Below are 13,632 nucleotides of genomic sequence, written 5' to 3'. Positions count from 1 at the left end.
AATTGTATCAGGTTCTGGTGAGTGCCAGCGCAGCTGCTAAAAGCAGAGATGGCGTCAATCGATCCCCCAACTGTGGTCTTTCCTGGAAACATCTCTCTACCACTCCCATCCAGATACTCATTTGAAGGCTGCGGACTATCGTCTCTCCCACAGTTTAATCTACCACAGTCAATAGCAAAAGCAATACATTCGCCTTGCAAAGTGTTATGGATTATACCCCACATGAAACCAGATATTTTGACAATGCTGTTTCAGATCTATTCTGTCTCAAAAGCTCTACCAGTTGTTTCTCATATTCAATAGGTTAGCATAACAGGTGGTACTTATTTTCTAGATATATCAACTTGAATGCAGAAATAAAACTTTCAAACTTTCACTTATCCAAATTTCCTACCACTTAACTGATTTTTTTTCCCCGTTACGCCTTCAACCGTGAGATGTTGCAATACATCAGCTTTGTCATTTGTGTGATATCGCCTAATAAGTAAATGGCCTTTGCAGCGTTTATTCCTCTAATCTTAGTTACATAGCTAGGCCAGCCCAGTGTATTTGGCTCTTTGTAGGTGCTGTTTGCTAAGGACACAGTCACAGCTCAACCTGAAATAAAAGCTGGACCTTCCTGAGTGTTTTCAAAAGGTCTTTTTATATTCCAAAATCTTGGCCTGGACTGTGTTTTCTGTGTGCTTACTTAACTGTCCCGGTCTCCTGTAAACATTCAAACAGCTCTAGCATGGAAAGAAAAACAAGAGAGAAAGAAAAAAAAATCAACCACAACTCTTCCCTTTTGTATATTTTGGTACAGAGCAAAAACTAAAACATACTAAATCCGACAATCCTGTTCGCAGAGAATAAAGTCTTATGTCTTTTCTTTTTTAATCAAGCGCTATGTTTACACTTATTGATCAGTGGTCTAAATATGGTCAATTTAATCTGCATCTTTAAGAAGTAAATAGTTGGTGCTGGTTTAGCAGACTGTGAGTTTACCTTTCGTTTAATATGCTGGGTCCTATGATATTGTGAGATGGCTGAGCAGATATAAAATAACTTCCAGTAAATATTCCATTTTGACCAGTGAGTACTTTTTCCTCTAAGACAGGAATAGCTCAAGCCGGAAGAACTACTGGAATCAGGGTTTTTATTTTCGCTTGGGTCTGACCCAACATGTATCACATTCAAATAGACAGCACTAAGATGGAAAAACGCTGCCAGGCGGATGATTTTGCCAGTCAGACTAATTGCCAGAGGTTTTATGTTATCGTTTGTTGAAAGTATTTGAAAGACTTCCCTTTCCTGATGTGATTTCAAAGTACCACATACCATGAAGGCAATAAATGCAAAGAAAGTCTTACTTTAGAATATAGGGTGCAAATGCTTTACTGACATAGAGTAGCAGTGCCTGGTTACCAGTTCCCGTATGTATAATAAATACAATAGCCGAAATATATGACTCAATTTAGAAGGGAATTCATAAATGAACTGATAAATGAGTATGTGTGTAATGTAGGGGTGCAACGGATCACAAAACCCACAGTTCAGATCGTATCACGGTTTTTTAGTCACAGCCCGGATCATTTTTCAGATCAAATATAACTTGGCTTTCCATTTATTACTTAAAGAACTTAAAGAACACTAAAGCAAGGAACTTTTGCCCATGGTCTTAAATGAAAACATTCAAGATGTCCAATGTTTAAATAAAACCTTAAAGTAAAATATTCAATATTCAATTCTTAAATGAAAATGCAATATGAGCGCTTGTTCTGCTATTCTTTGGCTATGTGCGAAATCGCTCCCTATTCATTATATCGTGTGTGTGTGTGTGTGTGTGTGTGTGTATATATTATGCATATTATATATATATATATACACACACACACATTTTACACTTGATCATTGGACTTAACTGCCAGCTAGCTAGTTAATGTTAGTTTCAACTAATTTGAACAGATGAAGCTGTGATAGCTGTGATAGCTAGTGATAGGTAGGTAGCGGTATTATCTAGCTAGCAGATTAATGTCAGTTGCAACTAGCTAGTCACTTAGCTAGCTAGCTGGCACAGTTAGACACAAAGATGTTCATACAAATGTTCGAATAAACTTGCAAACATAAAACTATATCCAGAAAATTATAATGTAATAGTAAGCTCATTATTCATAAATAAGTTAAACTGCATAGGCTACTACTTCCCTCCCTTGCTAACAGCTTAAACATCTTACAATTGAAATCTGATGGTAATAAAAATATTGATTTCAACACCATTTAACACTTTTTTGTTTAATTTTAAATGTTTGACTGTGGGTTAATTCTGGACCTAAATTATCACGCACTGAAGAGATACAACAGGTTCAAAGTTGAGCTCTCTTTAAGTGACAAATTATTCTTTTTGCCTCCTCATTTGAAATCAGCAAAACTGAGATGCTTTGGCAGTAGTTTCAAAGCTAACAAACAGCTCTATCAACTCACTATCAAAAACCTATCAATACAAATATATGTAAAAATATATGTAAATATAAATATCTGTTACTCTGACATATTGTAGCCAAGAGCCTTGTTTGCATCTTCCAAAGACTGCAATATGTCCACAACCAATGCACATCAGAGGTGAACTCAGCCAGCCAAGTGAAGGAATTACTGAACAGTTTTATTTCTAAATAAAGAACAGTTGAACAAGCAGTTTTACGGTGCTAAAAGTAAGACTGAGACAAACAAGATGTAAACCAGATCTTGAAGGCAATCAATCTAACACATCATCCCAAGTTCAAAGGTCATGGAAATTTATGAAATACATAAAATACACATAAAATAATTGATGACAAAAAAACTGTACATTTGTTTTAACTCAATGTTTCCCAAGGTTAGTCACATTATTCAAAGTTAAGATGAATAAACAGACTCTATTGGTCAGTACTGGATTTCAACTGATAATGTATGTGCCAGGTAATCCTTGCCATCCAACATCTCCTTGGTTCCAGGATTCTCCATGGTAGGCCATTTCACTATATCATCCCCTGCCCCATCCTTCCTTACACTTTTTCCTCACATAATTGGCATTTTTACTGTTTACCAGAAACTTATATGAAGAGATTCCAAGAATCTTAATATATTCTAGTCAGCACTAAAAGAATCAAACAAAAGATTCTCATCTCCCAATTCTGAAAGTACTACTTTTGCAAGCATTAATGTTAAGATTTGAAGATCAAGTGTAAAAAGTGTTGGGGTGTGTTTAAATAGCCATTAAAACTGGACTGAGAAATTTTTTACGAGAGATTTAGCAACATTTTTGCCATGAAACATTTTTGTCAATTCGACAAAAATTTTGATTTTTTTTGTCCATTATACCATCTTAACTATTATCTGTATTGGAATGACCTGATATTTTGGTATAAGTAAATGTATTATAGTTTACTATTACAACTGGGTGAAAAAATCTGCAAGTATTCTGCACAATAAATATCAACATACATCAAAATTTTAATGAAAATAACCTATATATACAGTAATCAACACAACTGAAATTACTCAGAATTAGTCAATCATTGTACATCATTTAAACAAGTAATTAGGTTTTTCTCTTTGCAGTCACCTGCTGTTAAGGTTGAAACCTTGGGGCTGGCTCTGAAAAGACTTAAGATTTGAGTTACCCTGATTTAACAACACTTGCCTCGGGGAAAAGAAGCCAGTGAGAGGCAAGACCATAGATTTCCTGAGAGCATACACCCAGCAGAATAAATAAAGCTCATGCCACAGCAAAAGCGGAGAAATCCACAGGTTGGACCTCAACCAAAGGGACTTCCACCGCATGGAAGAAAATGTAGCCTGCAAACTGCATGTAACCAAAACTGCATACAGTGTAATTATAAATAAAACACTGAGGCAGCGCTTCTGGTAATCCAGACCAGATACACTGTGACCTTCAGAAACAAATGTACGTGTGTATGTGTGTGTGTTTTCTGAATATGAAGAACACGAGGATAGATTTAAATGTGTTTTCTCACTATCACGATTTTTCCTACAATTGTGAGCATTCACCTGAACGACTAGTGACGGCCAAAGGCCATGGCTTTGGTAGCTAGTAAGCAAGCTATGAACACTATACTGAGATACTCCTCTCTGCGCACCTTCAAGCAATCATCAGATCGATACAATTATTAGTAGCTATACCTAATTATTTAGCCAGCACGGTAACAATAAAACTTTGAACAAAGTAGTAGCTAACTAACAAACGTTATGCAAGCCCAGCAGTGATTTCTGCGTTAGCGAGAGCGCAATATGAAAAGGGTCGTGTTGAGGAGTTGTGGTCTTGTTTTTAGGCTCCTGATTGGATTTTAAATGCACGGTCATCTTGACCAGCTGCTGTGGTCAGACCACAGAAACACAGCCTAGCGTAATAGCTTGCTAGCACTTGTCAACCGGTAATGCCAGGTTAGACAATGGAAGAGGTAATCGCCTAAATAAGGTTACCAGCGTTACTTAGTCAGCATCAGTAAAACACTAAAGGTAAACGGTTAGATGGCTGAGTTAACTGATAAACTATGTGAGCTAGCAAGTCACACAGATGACGGTGATGTAACCAGTACCAGCAGAGTCTCCACACGGAGGACCGCACAGTAGTGAGCTCGACAGCTAGCAATAGTAAAATGTCATTAGCCAGCGACTTCAATCGACTTAACATTCTACATACCTCACAATTCTTGATATTTTGAATCCCCTCTGATTATTTGATTAATTGAGTTGCAAGCAGCTTGGTTGGGTCACCAAAAAACTATACAGATCGAGAAAAAATCGCGAATTCGCTGTCCAGATCCGCTCACATTAGAACATGAGCCCGTCTGTCCATAAGAAATCCTAGCAAAAACAGGGGGATGGAAGAACGCATTGGGAGGATCAGGGCTCGTCATCGGAAGTGACGTCATACCTTTCCAAATTGGGGAAAAACTGGCGACGGACTGGAATTTCTGAGAAAAGGAGTTACCAAAGATAACCTACAGTGATGCAGATATTCCGCTACTATTGTTTGGGTAGAGTTTCATGAAGACGAGGGGCAATTTGTCTGCTTGCAATTTGAGGCAATAAATGGCAGTCATTATTTCAACTGTATTTGTAACTGTACCTACTTCACGGTCGTAATGGTTCTATTGTAAGTTAAAGTCACGGGACGGCATGAGGATTTTGCACAACAACGCGAAGACCATCTGGCGATACAACTGTTTTACACATGGTCTGACTGCAAATCCATAGATGTAATATTAAAATATATGTAATCTGCAATTATGCAAATCCTAACTAAGCATAATGTTCCGTTAAGAGCCAATGCTCTTAATCTCATTCTGGGAGGTTATTTATAAATTGTATAGCCTACTTCCCATCCATCATATTTGTTGTAGACTGCGTAAACTGGGGGTGTGTTGTGAAAATGGGTGTCTGCTTTGGTTTTGTCACGACTGAAATTAAAGATATTGTGGTCTGCTTTTTTTCCAAAACGGGTAAAACGCAGTCATATGCTTTCTGCTCCGGTGAGAGACATCGTATGCTATACCTCTCAGTCAGAGGTCAGTTCGCATTGTAAAAGAAGAGAAAACCAACCGCTCCTTGATTCACGCCCCATTGTTACACTCCCCTCTTCGCGAAATTGTTATGAAATTAGAGGGAAAACCGGTGCCTTCGCGTCCATTTTTAGCTGCATTGCATTGACGGATGAAACTGTAGAACCACAAAATAGAAGCCGTTATTTCGACCCACGAAAGCCTGCCCTGCAGTAGTTTAAGTACAATAGGCACTAAATTCTCCACAAAATTAGTCAGTAAAGAAATTCAAAGTAGGGAACGTCCATGTTTTACGTGTGTGATTGCTGGATGAAGTTGCAGAGATAGCTTATTACATTACATTACATTATGTATAGTTGCAAACAAGCAATATTTTGATAATATTTTGATGTGGCATCATCATTTACCTGAATACAGTACAATATATACAGTACAATTTACAATATACAGTAGCCGCAGTGTTTAAATGGAATGCGTGGGCAGAATCACAATTTCAAATGACCATTTACAGTGGGCTGTGACTTATTTGGGTTTAGAGACTCAAGTTGGCAGACTGGAATGGTTGAGCAGTTTTTGGGTATCGTCACTTTAACCCTGGGGTGGGATATTGAGTCCTGTAATAAGTGAAAATGCACACAATGATTATACTGTAGGCTCTGCTATAGGTTCTGCTGGGCTTGAAAGGGGGTCCTGTGAGGCCCTAATGGGTGCAGTTGAGCCATTAAGGAAAAGAATCAGGCTTTTAAGAGAGCGGGACAAAATATCCATAAAGATTGTTTTGATTATTAGAGGAAATTGGCAGCTGCGAGAAAATTAACTTGAATCAACTTGAAGGAAATGTTGGAGTCAGCCCTGTGATTATGTGAGTAGGCTCAGCTATGTGAGGTTTGTGGTGTAGAAAAGAAAATGAATGATGGTAGATGGTACATTAGATGGCCAAATAATGTTAAAAGGCAGAGGAAGAATCTTGACATTAATTCTGCCACATGCTGCATCTCTTGCACACCATTACTTTTTAGCTGGGTGTAAACTTTGTGAGAACACTGGCACAATAACAATAAACAATTTTACTTTTGCATTTTGTCTCTCTTGATAGTACTACTGTTTTAGAGAAACATGTACAAATTGTGCATTTTGTCTTTCTTCCAAAGCATTTCTAACACAACATTCCTGTGAGAGTGAGTAATTTGATAGGACTATTGTCAGTTAATGGTAGTGCCCAAGTAGCTGAAATGAGAGAAGAGGAATCAAAACAACCAATAACTATATTGAAATTACTCACACTGATCATGAGGTAATTTACAGAAAAAGATCTCCCAGTGAACAGCTTTAAGACAATATTTTGTCTCAGACATATAATTATGTTTGACATGTTTTAATTTGTACTAATTTATAAAGGTCTAATAATCCATATTGATTACAAACACAATATTAGAAAAACATGTCACACAGAGGCATACAGACATTAAATGCTGACAGAATCTGTTTTACCAGTCTTTTCCTCATCCTTTGATTTTTTTTTCCTTTCTGAATAGCTTAGGCATTGAGTGTCCATCAAATATTATTTCAACACTTCCCAAATCTGAAAAAATAATCATCTTTCATATGCCACCACCATTCACACACACAAACATATAGGGACATTCACTGACATCAACATGTGCAACCTGTACTTCAGTCTTGCTGAAGTAATATTTACTCGTTCACCCCCCCCCCCCCCCCATTTACCTCCATCCAGTGCTGTGCACTCATTGAGGCAAGAGGGTCAAAGAGGGCCCTGTTCACACCTGGTATTAACATAATTAACATTAATAAATGTTAGACTGTTGTGGGAGTCAAGATTTACAATATCACGAATATCAAGGGGACATTCTAAAACGCTTAACGTGGCTTAATGTTCCATAACTGCGATCAGTGATCACCAAATTTCTCTTGGACATCTCTTGTCCACACTTCTTCCTGTCAAAAAATCAAAACCGAAATGGAGTATGGTCGTTATCTCACTACGTTTTCCTCTCCATTGACGCCCAACAAGTATGGCAATTTGAACAAGTAAGTGGCAAGTAATCCCAAAGCTTTCTCTTAAATGTTTTAAGTTATAGCTTTCTTGTGTTACAAAATTCAAATTACAAAACGGAGCTAAATTTAGTTAGATCGATTTAAATTACTGAGAATAAACTTTTAGGTTAGGTTGAGTGCAATTAACAATGACGTATAGAACACCCCACAAAAGCTGTGATGTGTCATGAGCATTTAATGTAATTTAATTTGATAAATACCATCCTTGTTAATTAAACAATCTCACGTTGTAGCTTTCGCAAGCACACAAACTACAGACAATCTGCACTGTTTCGCGAGCATAATCATTTACTCCGTTTACGCGATGGGTGTCAATTATTCTGTGAATTATTTGTTTTATTGTTAATCAAGGAAGATACAGGGGAACAGGTTGAAAGTAATGATAGATTTAAAAGTAGCTAATGTTTCAGCCTCCCCTGTTTCCAGCTCACCAACCGCCACTGGTGGGGATGCATTTTAATGCAAGGTGTGATCAGACGTATTTAGAGCTGTCTACCTGTGATCGGATCACCCAAGACGCATGTTAATACCAGGTGTGAACAGGGCCAAAATGTCCGACATGGACAGGAAGTTGATGAGTCAGCACTGAGAAAAGCAGACGAGCGGTAACTGGCTGTTGTAAGAAAGAGTGCTGCCAGTGCCAAGCTCACTGAAGTTTTCTGAGGAAGAAGCTTTTGGCTACTTGTGGGAAAGGGGGACTATGTAGGTGTTGGGGTCGGGGAGTTCCTGCCAGCTATAACTAAGTTCAAAGGAACAAGGACTTTGACATGCTTTTGCACACACACACACAGCCACAGCATACAGCAAAAATGAATATGAAACCAACAGAAATCACTCCCCATTAACAGACCAAAAATCCACTATATATTATCTATTATGGAAAAAAAAATCAATGACCCATTAGTGATTAGGTCTCAGCTAAGTCACATAGAAAATATTCAAAATAAGTAAAGATGCACTGTGACAGCCTCCAGATATGATTCTCTGAAATATTATTCAGTACATTTTCAATACATCCTTGATTTATTCTAAATAATTTGGAATTAGATTTGTTTTTAATGTGTAATAAATTACAGAGACAGATTAGCTTCTGGATGTTTCTTTTGTCTTAGCGCAGTAGGCAGAGTTGGGCAGTATTTCAATTAATTGTATTTAAAATACGTATTTAATTACTTTTGAGTATTTTGTATGTATTTTGCTGGACGGAAAATAATCAAATGTAAATTATAACAAAATACTTTGAGAGATTGTATTTTGTGTATTTAAAATACTTAATCAAATATGTCATTTTATTCTCAAATAAGACAAGAATTGTCTTCACCGGGCTTACTATAGGACTACTAAATATAGCCTATTACATCTTTGGCTAGATGAAAGTAAATCACGTGACGCATCCTGTTGGGTCCAGCGTGCTTGTTGTGAACTGTTTGTTTTCCTCATGATCAGTAAACTAAGGAAAGAAGCTGCTTTGGTGCTCGGTGCAAATTGCCTTAAGATAGTATGTAGTAAAATATACTATCAGATTTTGCTCACTGAATGTCATTATAGTACAGAAGCATAGAGCAATTAGCAAATATCTGTGCTCTAGAACCTGTGAATTACTTGCTATCTTGCTAGTGGCATTCTAGCTAACGCCACAGGCATGCTCAGACAGCCTAGGACAGTGGCATCTTGTGGGTAGTCATGTATGGAAGCAGGCGCAGATTAATGCACAAGCTTGCCTATGCTGCAGCCTAGAGGCCCCACGTGTGCGAGGGCCCCGGATTGGCCAGACTATTTTTAACCCTTTCGCAGTAACTTATTTTTATGCTATGTAGTGCACGTTGTGTTACATGGTTTGTTATGTTTTCCATTAGCGTTAAGCTTCTCATAGTTTTCAGTTAGCATTCGCTATATTTTTAACGTTAAAACACTGTTTCCTCAAAGATAAAATTAACTAGAATTTTAGCTAGCAGATAGTGTTCTAATCGCACAGGTTTTAGCATAGGCGCTAAACGGCAAATCACACCGGTGTGACCGTAAGAGCGAAAGGGTTATTTAAATTTACTTCAGACGAAAAAAAACTTGAGCTCTATTGGCCCATTAGAAACGTTCAAAAAAATTAAGCAGTTGATTGGGTAGATGTGGCCAGGTTCATAAGGTCAATTTGGGTTTCAAATAATACGTCACTGCTACTGGACAGCATGGCAGTAAAATGTCAGAAAGAAAATATGATGGCGGGGCACAAAAACGAAAAGCACGGCAAATACCGACTGAAAGAACACCCTGGCCAAGATGTACTAAAGAAAATCCCTAAATATTCTGCGCAAATTGGATTTTACCAGCCTTATTAAGGACCTCTCTGTCAGAAAAACAAGGAAGAAAAACTTCAAAGATAGGACTATGTATTTATGATTGTGCTGCTGTTGCATTATTGCTGTTATATGCTGCTGCTGTGTTTATGGTATTTGTATGGCCTTGTTTTATTCCAGTATTGCACAGCAGTTCGATTTGTGTCTCTAAGGATGTTGTGATTTTGCCTCAGTAAAACAGGGTGTTCTGTACCACTGCAGATGTTGTACCTGTTGGTTTAGAAAGCTAAAAGCTGTCACCAGCTTGCATATGCACTGTGAATGCCTTTTCTCTGTAGTATTGCTGAGTGAGTGTGTGTGTGTGTGTGCGCGCGCGTGTGGGCCGTGTAATATTCCTAGCACGCTTCTACAATAGGGATGGTAAGATTCACCGATGCATCGGTGCACCGGTGCAATTTCACGATGCGATTGCCCTGATTAAAAAAATGTGCACCGGATACAATTTGAGATGAACTCGGGAAGCATCGTTTCTAACATCTGCCCATCGGTAAAATCCGATTTACGTATATATAATTATTAGTAGAGGCCCAATGTCTTTATTATTTAGAAATATGACCAATTTTATATTTAGATTGATTCCTCCTCTCAAAACTGTTTCTCAAGCGCACGCTCTCTCTCTCCACTGCTGTCAGTGGCCAATTCTCGTCAGGTCTGTCGGCCAAGTCTCGCGCGAGTCACAGATTATCATGGAGGAGGAAGAGCTACACGTTCCACCGAATTGCTACAAATGAACTGTTTGGCGACACTTCGGATTTTTCAAGACAGAAGGACAATTTGACAAGACGCATGCAATTTGCAAAATATACCATGCCGCTATAAAGTACACAGGCAGCACGACTAATTCAAGTACCCGCCTGAAGCTAGAGAAACAAATTGGTATTTGCTGACTGCTTAAGAAGAACCAAAGAAATAAAATCAAACTATATGTGCTGTATTGAATTGCATAGCATCACATTCTTTTGCATCAGATCGTATCAAGTTGAATCGCATTGTGTTGAATCAAATCGTGTGGAATCACACTACATCGCAATAGGGGTGAATCATATCGTATCGCATAAGTAGTTGCCTCATATGTACACTATATGGGCAAAAGTATTTGGCCACACCTGTTTTTCAGGGTTTGGGCTAGGCCCTTATCTCCAGTGAAAGGCAATCTTAATGTTTCAGCATACCAAGACATTTTGGACAATGCTATGCTTCCAACTAGGGCTGTTAACAATTAATCGACTATCGATTAACTGTTAATAATAATTTAATCGATTAAGATTTAACGAAACAATTAATTGATTTAAACTTCCAGAAGTTTAGAACCGTTTCCTCTTGTAATTAGGGCTGTCAACGTTAACGCGTTAACGCTAGATCGCCATTAATCTGAAAACTTTAACGCGTTAATTTTTTAACGCAAATTAATCATATTATCAAGGTTGACCGCAACTCCCTTCGTAATTCCAGCGCGGATATTTACCTGGCTGAATTGCTGAAAGGCGTGGCAAACGCAGATGTGCTGAACGGCATATTTCGTTTTAACCCTTTCGCGCGTACGGTCACACCGGTGTGATTAGCTGTTTAGCGCATATGCTAAAACTGGTGCCATTAGAACACTAGATTGGAGAAATTCTAGCTAATTTTAGCTTTGAGGAAACAGCGATTTAACTCTAAAAATATAGCAAATGCTAACTGAAATCTATGAGAAACTTAACGCAAATGAAAACATAACGAACCATATAAGGTAACAGGTGCGCTACATACCATAACAAATAAGTTACATATTCTCAGCAGCTGGCCTTACTGTGAACAGACTCACCCCTGACCACGTAGATATGCTGATCTTCCTGAATAAAAATAATTAGATCTCAATAACCCGAAACTATGCCTTAAGTTCAGAAGGCTTAGTTTAGGCTACTGTCGTCTATATCGTTCAAGAGGGATAATGTTAGGCTATCGGTTCAATTGAGACAAACGAAACGGAGTTGTTATAGTTTTTTCCCCCTTTTTCCTGTTGGCCTTAATAGGAAAACGAAACCTAGGCCTACACAACATTTTTGGTATGCTATACAAGAATGTCCTATATTTTTGATTTACAATAAACATTTAACTGAGGAATATAACATGCATTTGTGTTATGTATATATACAAGGTAACTATCGCTTTTATAATAGCCTAGAGTACAATAAACTTCAGTTATTGTAGAATTTACGCCTAGCCTACTAAACGGTATTGGGTAGGCTAAGAAAAAAAACAGACAATTAATCGATTATTATTTGATAAGGTTAACAATAATCAATAAGGACACTTCTTAAAATTCACATCCCTACTTCCAACTTTGTGGCAACAGTTTGGGGAAGGCCCTTTTCTATTCCAAGATGACTGTGCCCCAGTGCACAAAGCAAGGACTATAAAAACATGGTTCGATGAGTTCGGTGTGGAAGAACTTGACTGGCCCGCACAGAGCCCTGACCTCAACCCCATCGAGCACCTTTGGGATGAACTGGAACGGAGATTGCGAGCCAGACCTTCTCGTCCTACATCAGTGCCTGACCTCATAAATGCTCGACAGAATGAATGGGCACAAATTCCCACAGAAACACTCCAAAATCTTGTGGAAAGCCTTCCAAGAAGAGTGGAAGCTGTTATAGCTGCAAAAGGGGGACCAACTCCATATTAGAGTATATGTATTTCAATACAATGTCATTACAATGTAATGGTCAGGCAGCTGAATACTTTTGTCCATATAGTGTATCTTTAATGTATCGGATCGTTGGCAATGCATGGAGATGTGTATCACATCGGCCTCAGTGATGGAGATGCACATCCCTATTTTACGCATGGCACTAAATTACTTCTTTTCTGGTAAAGCATGATGAGTAAGGGGGGCCCCCACACAAAGAGTAGCCTAGGGGCTCATGTTCACCTTAATCCACTACTGTATGGAAGACTTCATTAGCGATAAATCAGGCTAGCTACTTTTGTTCCTAAGGACAAAATTAATTTCTAACAGCTAAATTTAGCCGTTTTTATAGTGGTTAAATTTCATTGTTGTTGGTGAAATAGCTTGCGCCATCCTCTTGAGGATAAGGATAACATTTTTTATTACTGAGCTTTCTATGTCTGTGGAGGGTCAGTTTAATTGTATGTATTTTTGTATTTTCAAATTGCAAATTACTTGTATTTTAATTAAATACATTTTCTCACACCAGTATTTTGTATTTTATTTTGATACATTTGATGAGCAAGTATTTGTAATTTGTAACAAGATACTTTTTGATGTATTTGTGCCCATCTCTGGCAGTAGGTTTTCCTATAATAGTTCAATAGTTCAGTTATGCACCTGGCAGTTGTAGGACATATGAAATTAAACAACAACAAGGGCATGCTGGGAGCATGCTGAATGGAGGTTTGGAGATATCAGAGGTTTGGAACCAGGGGTTCGGAAATTCCTAGGGGCACTTCAAACTGCTGCAAGGGTTTTGCAAGACCATGATAAGGGAGTACGTCAGGTAAATCAGTGAGACTCCAAGGGTACACTCATCAAAAGATGTTGAGAATATATAGAGGTATATATATATACATACAGAGGTGAAACATGGTGACTGCAGCAGTGTGGTAGTGGTAGGGCTCATAAATGTTGCCAGTTTCAATCTCAGGAGAGGCAGTGTTGTTGA

The 13,632-nt window shown here is 38.2% G+C and overlaps 1 protein-coding gene across 1 annotated transcript in view; it reads right to left on the bottom strand.

Annotated features, from left to right (window-relative positions):
* lifra (LIF receptor subunit alpha a) overlaps nucleotides 1-4,837 on the bottom strand; it is a 40,358-nt gene extending 35,521 nt beyond the window's left edge. The window contains 1 exon segment of the mRNA XM_036526449.1: nucleotides 4,679-4,837. The gene's annotated coding sequence lies outside the window, so the exon portion shown is untranslated.
* Nucleotides 4,838-13,632: the final 8,795 nt, after the last annotated feature.

This window comes from Megalops cyprinoides, chromosome 4 (genome assembly GCF_013368585.1).
Source record: "Megalops cyprinoides isolate fMegCyp1 chromosome 4, fMegCyp1.pri, whole genome shotgun sequence".
Classification (NCBI taxonomy): domain Eukaryota; kingdom Metazoa; phylum Chordata; class Actinopteri; order Elopiformes; family Megalopidae; genus Megalops; species Megalops cyprinoides.
This window is presented reverse-complemented; position numbering and strand designations above follow the sequence as displayed.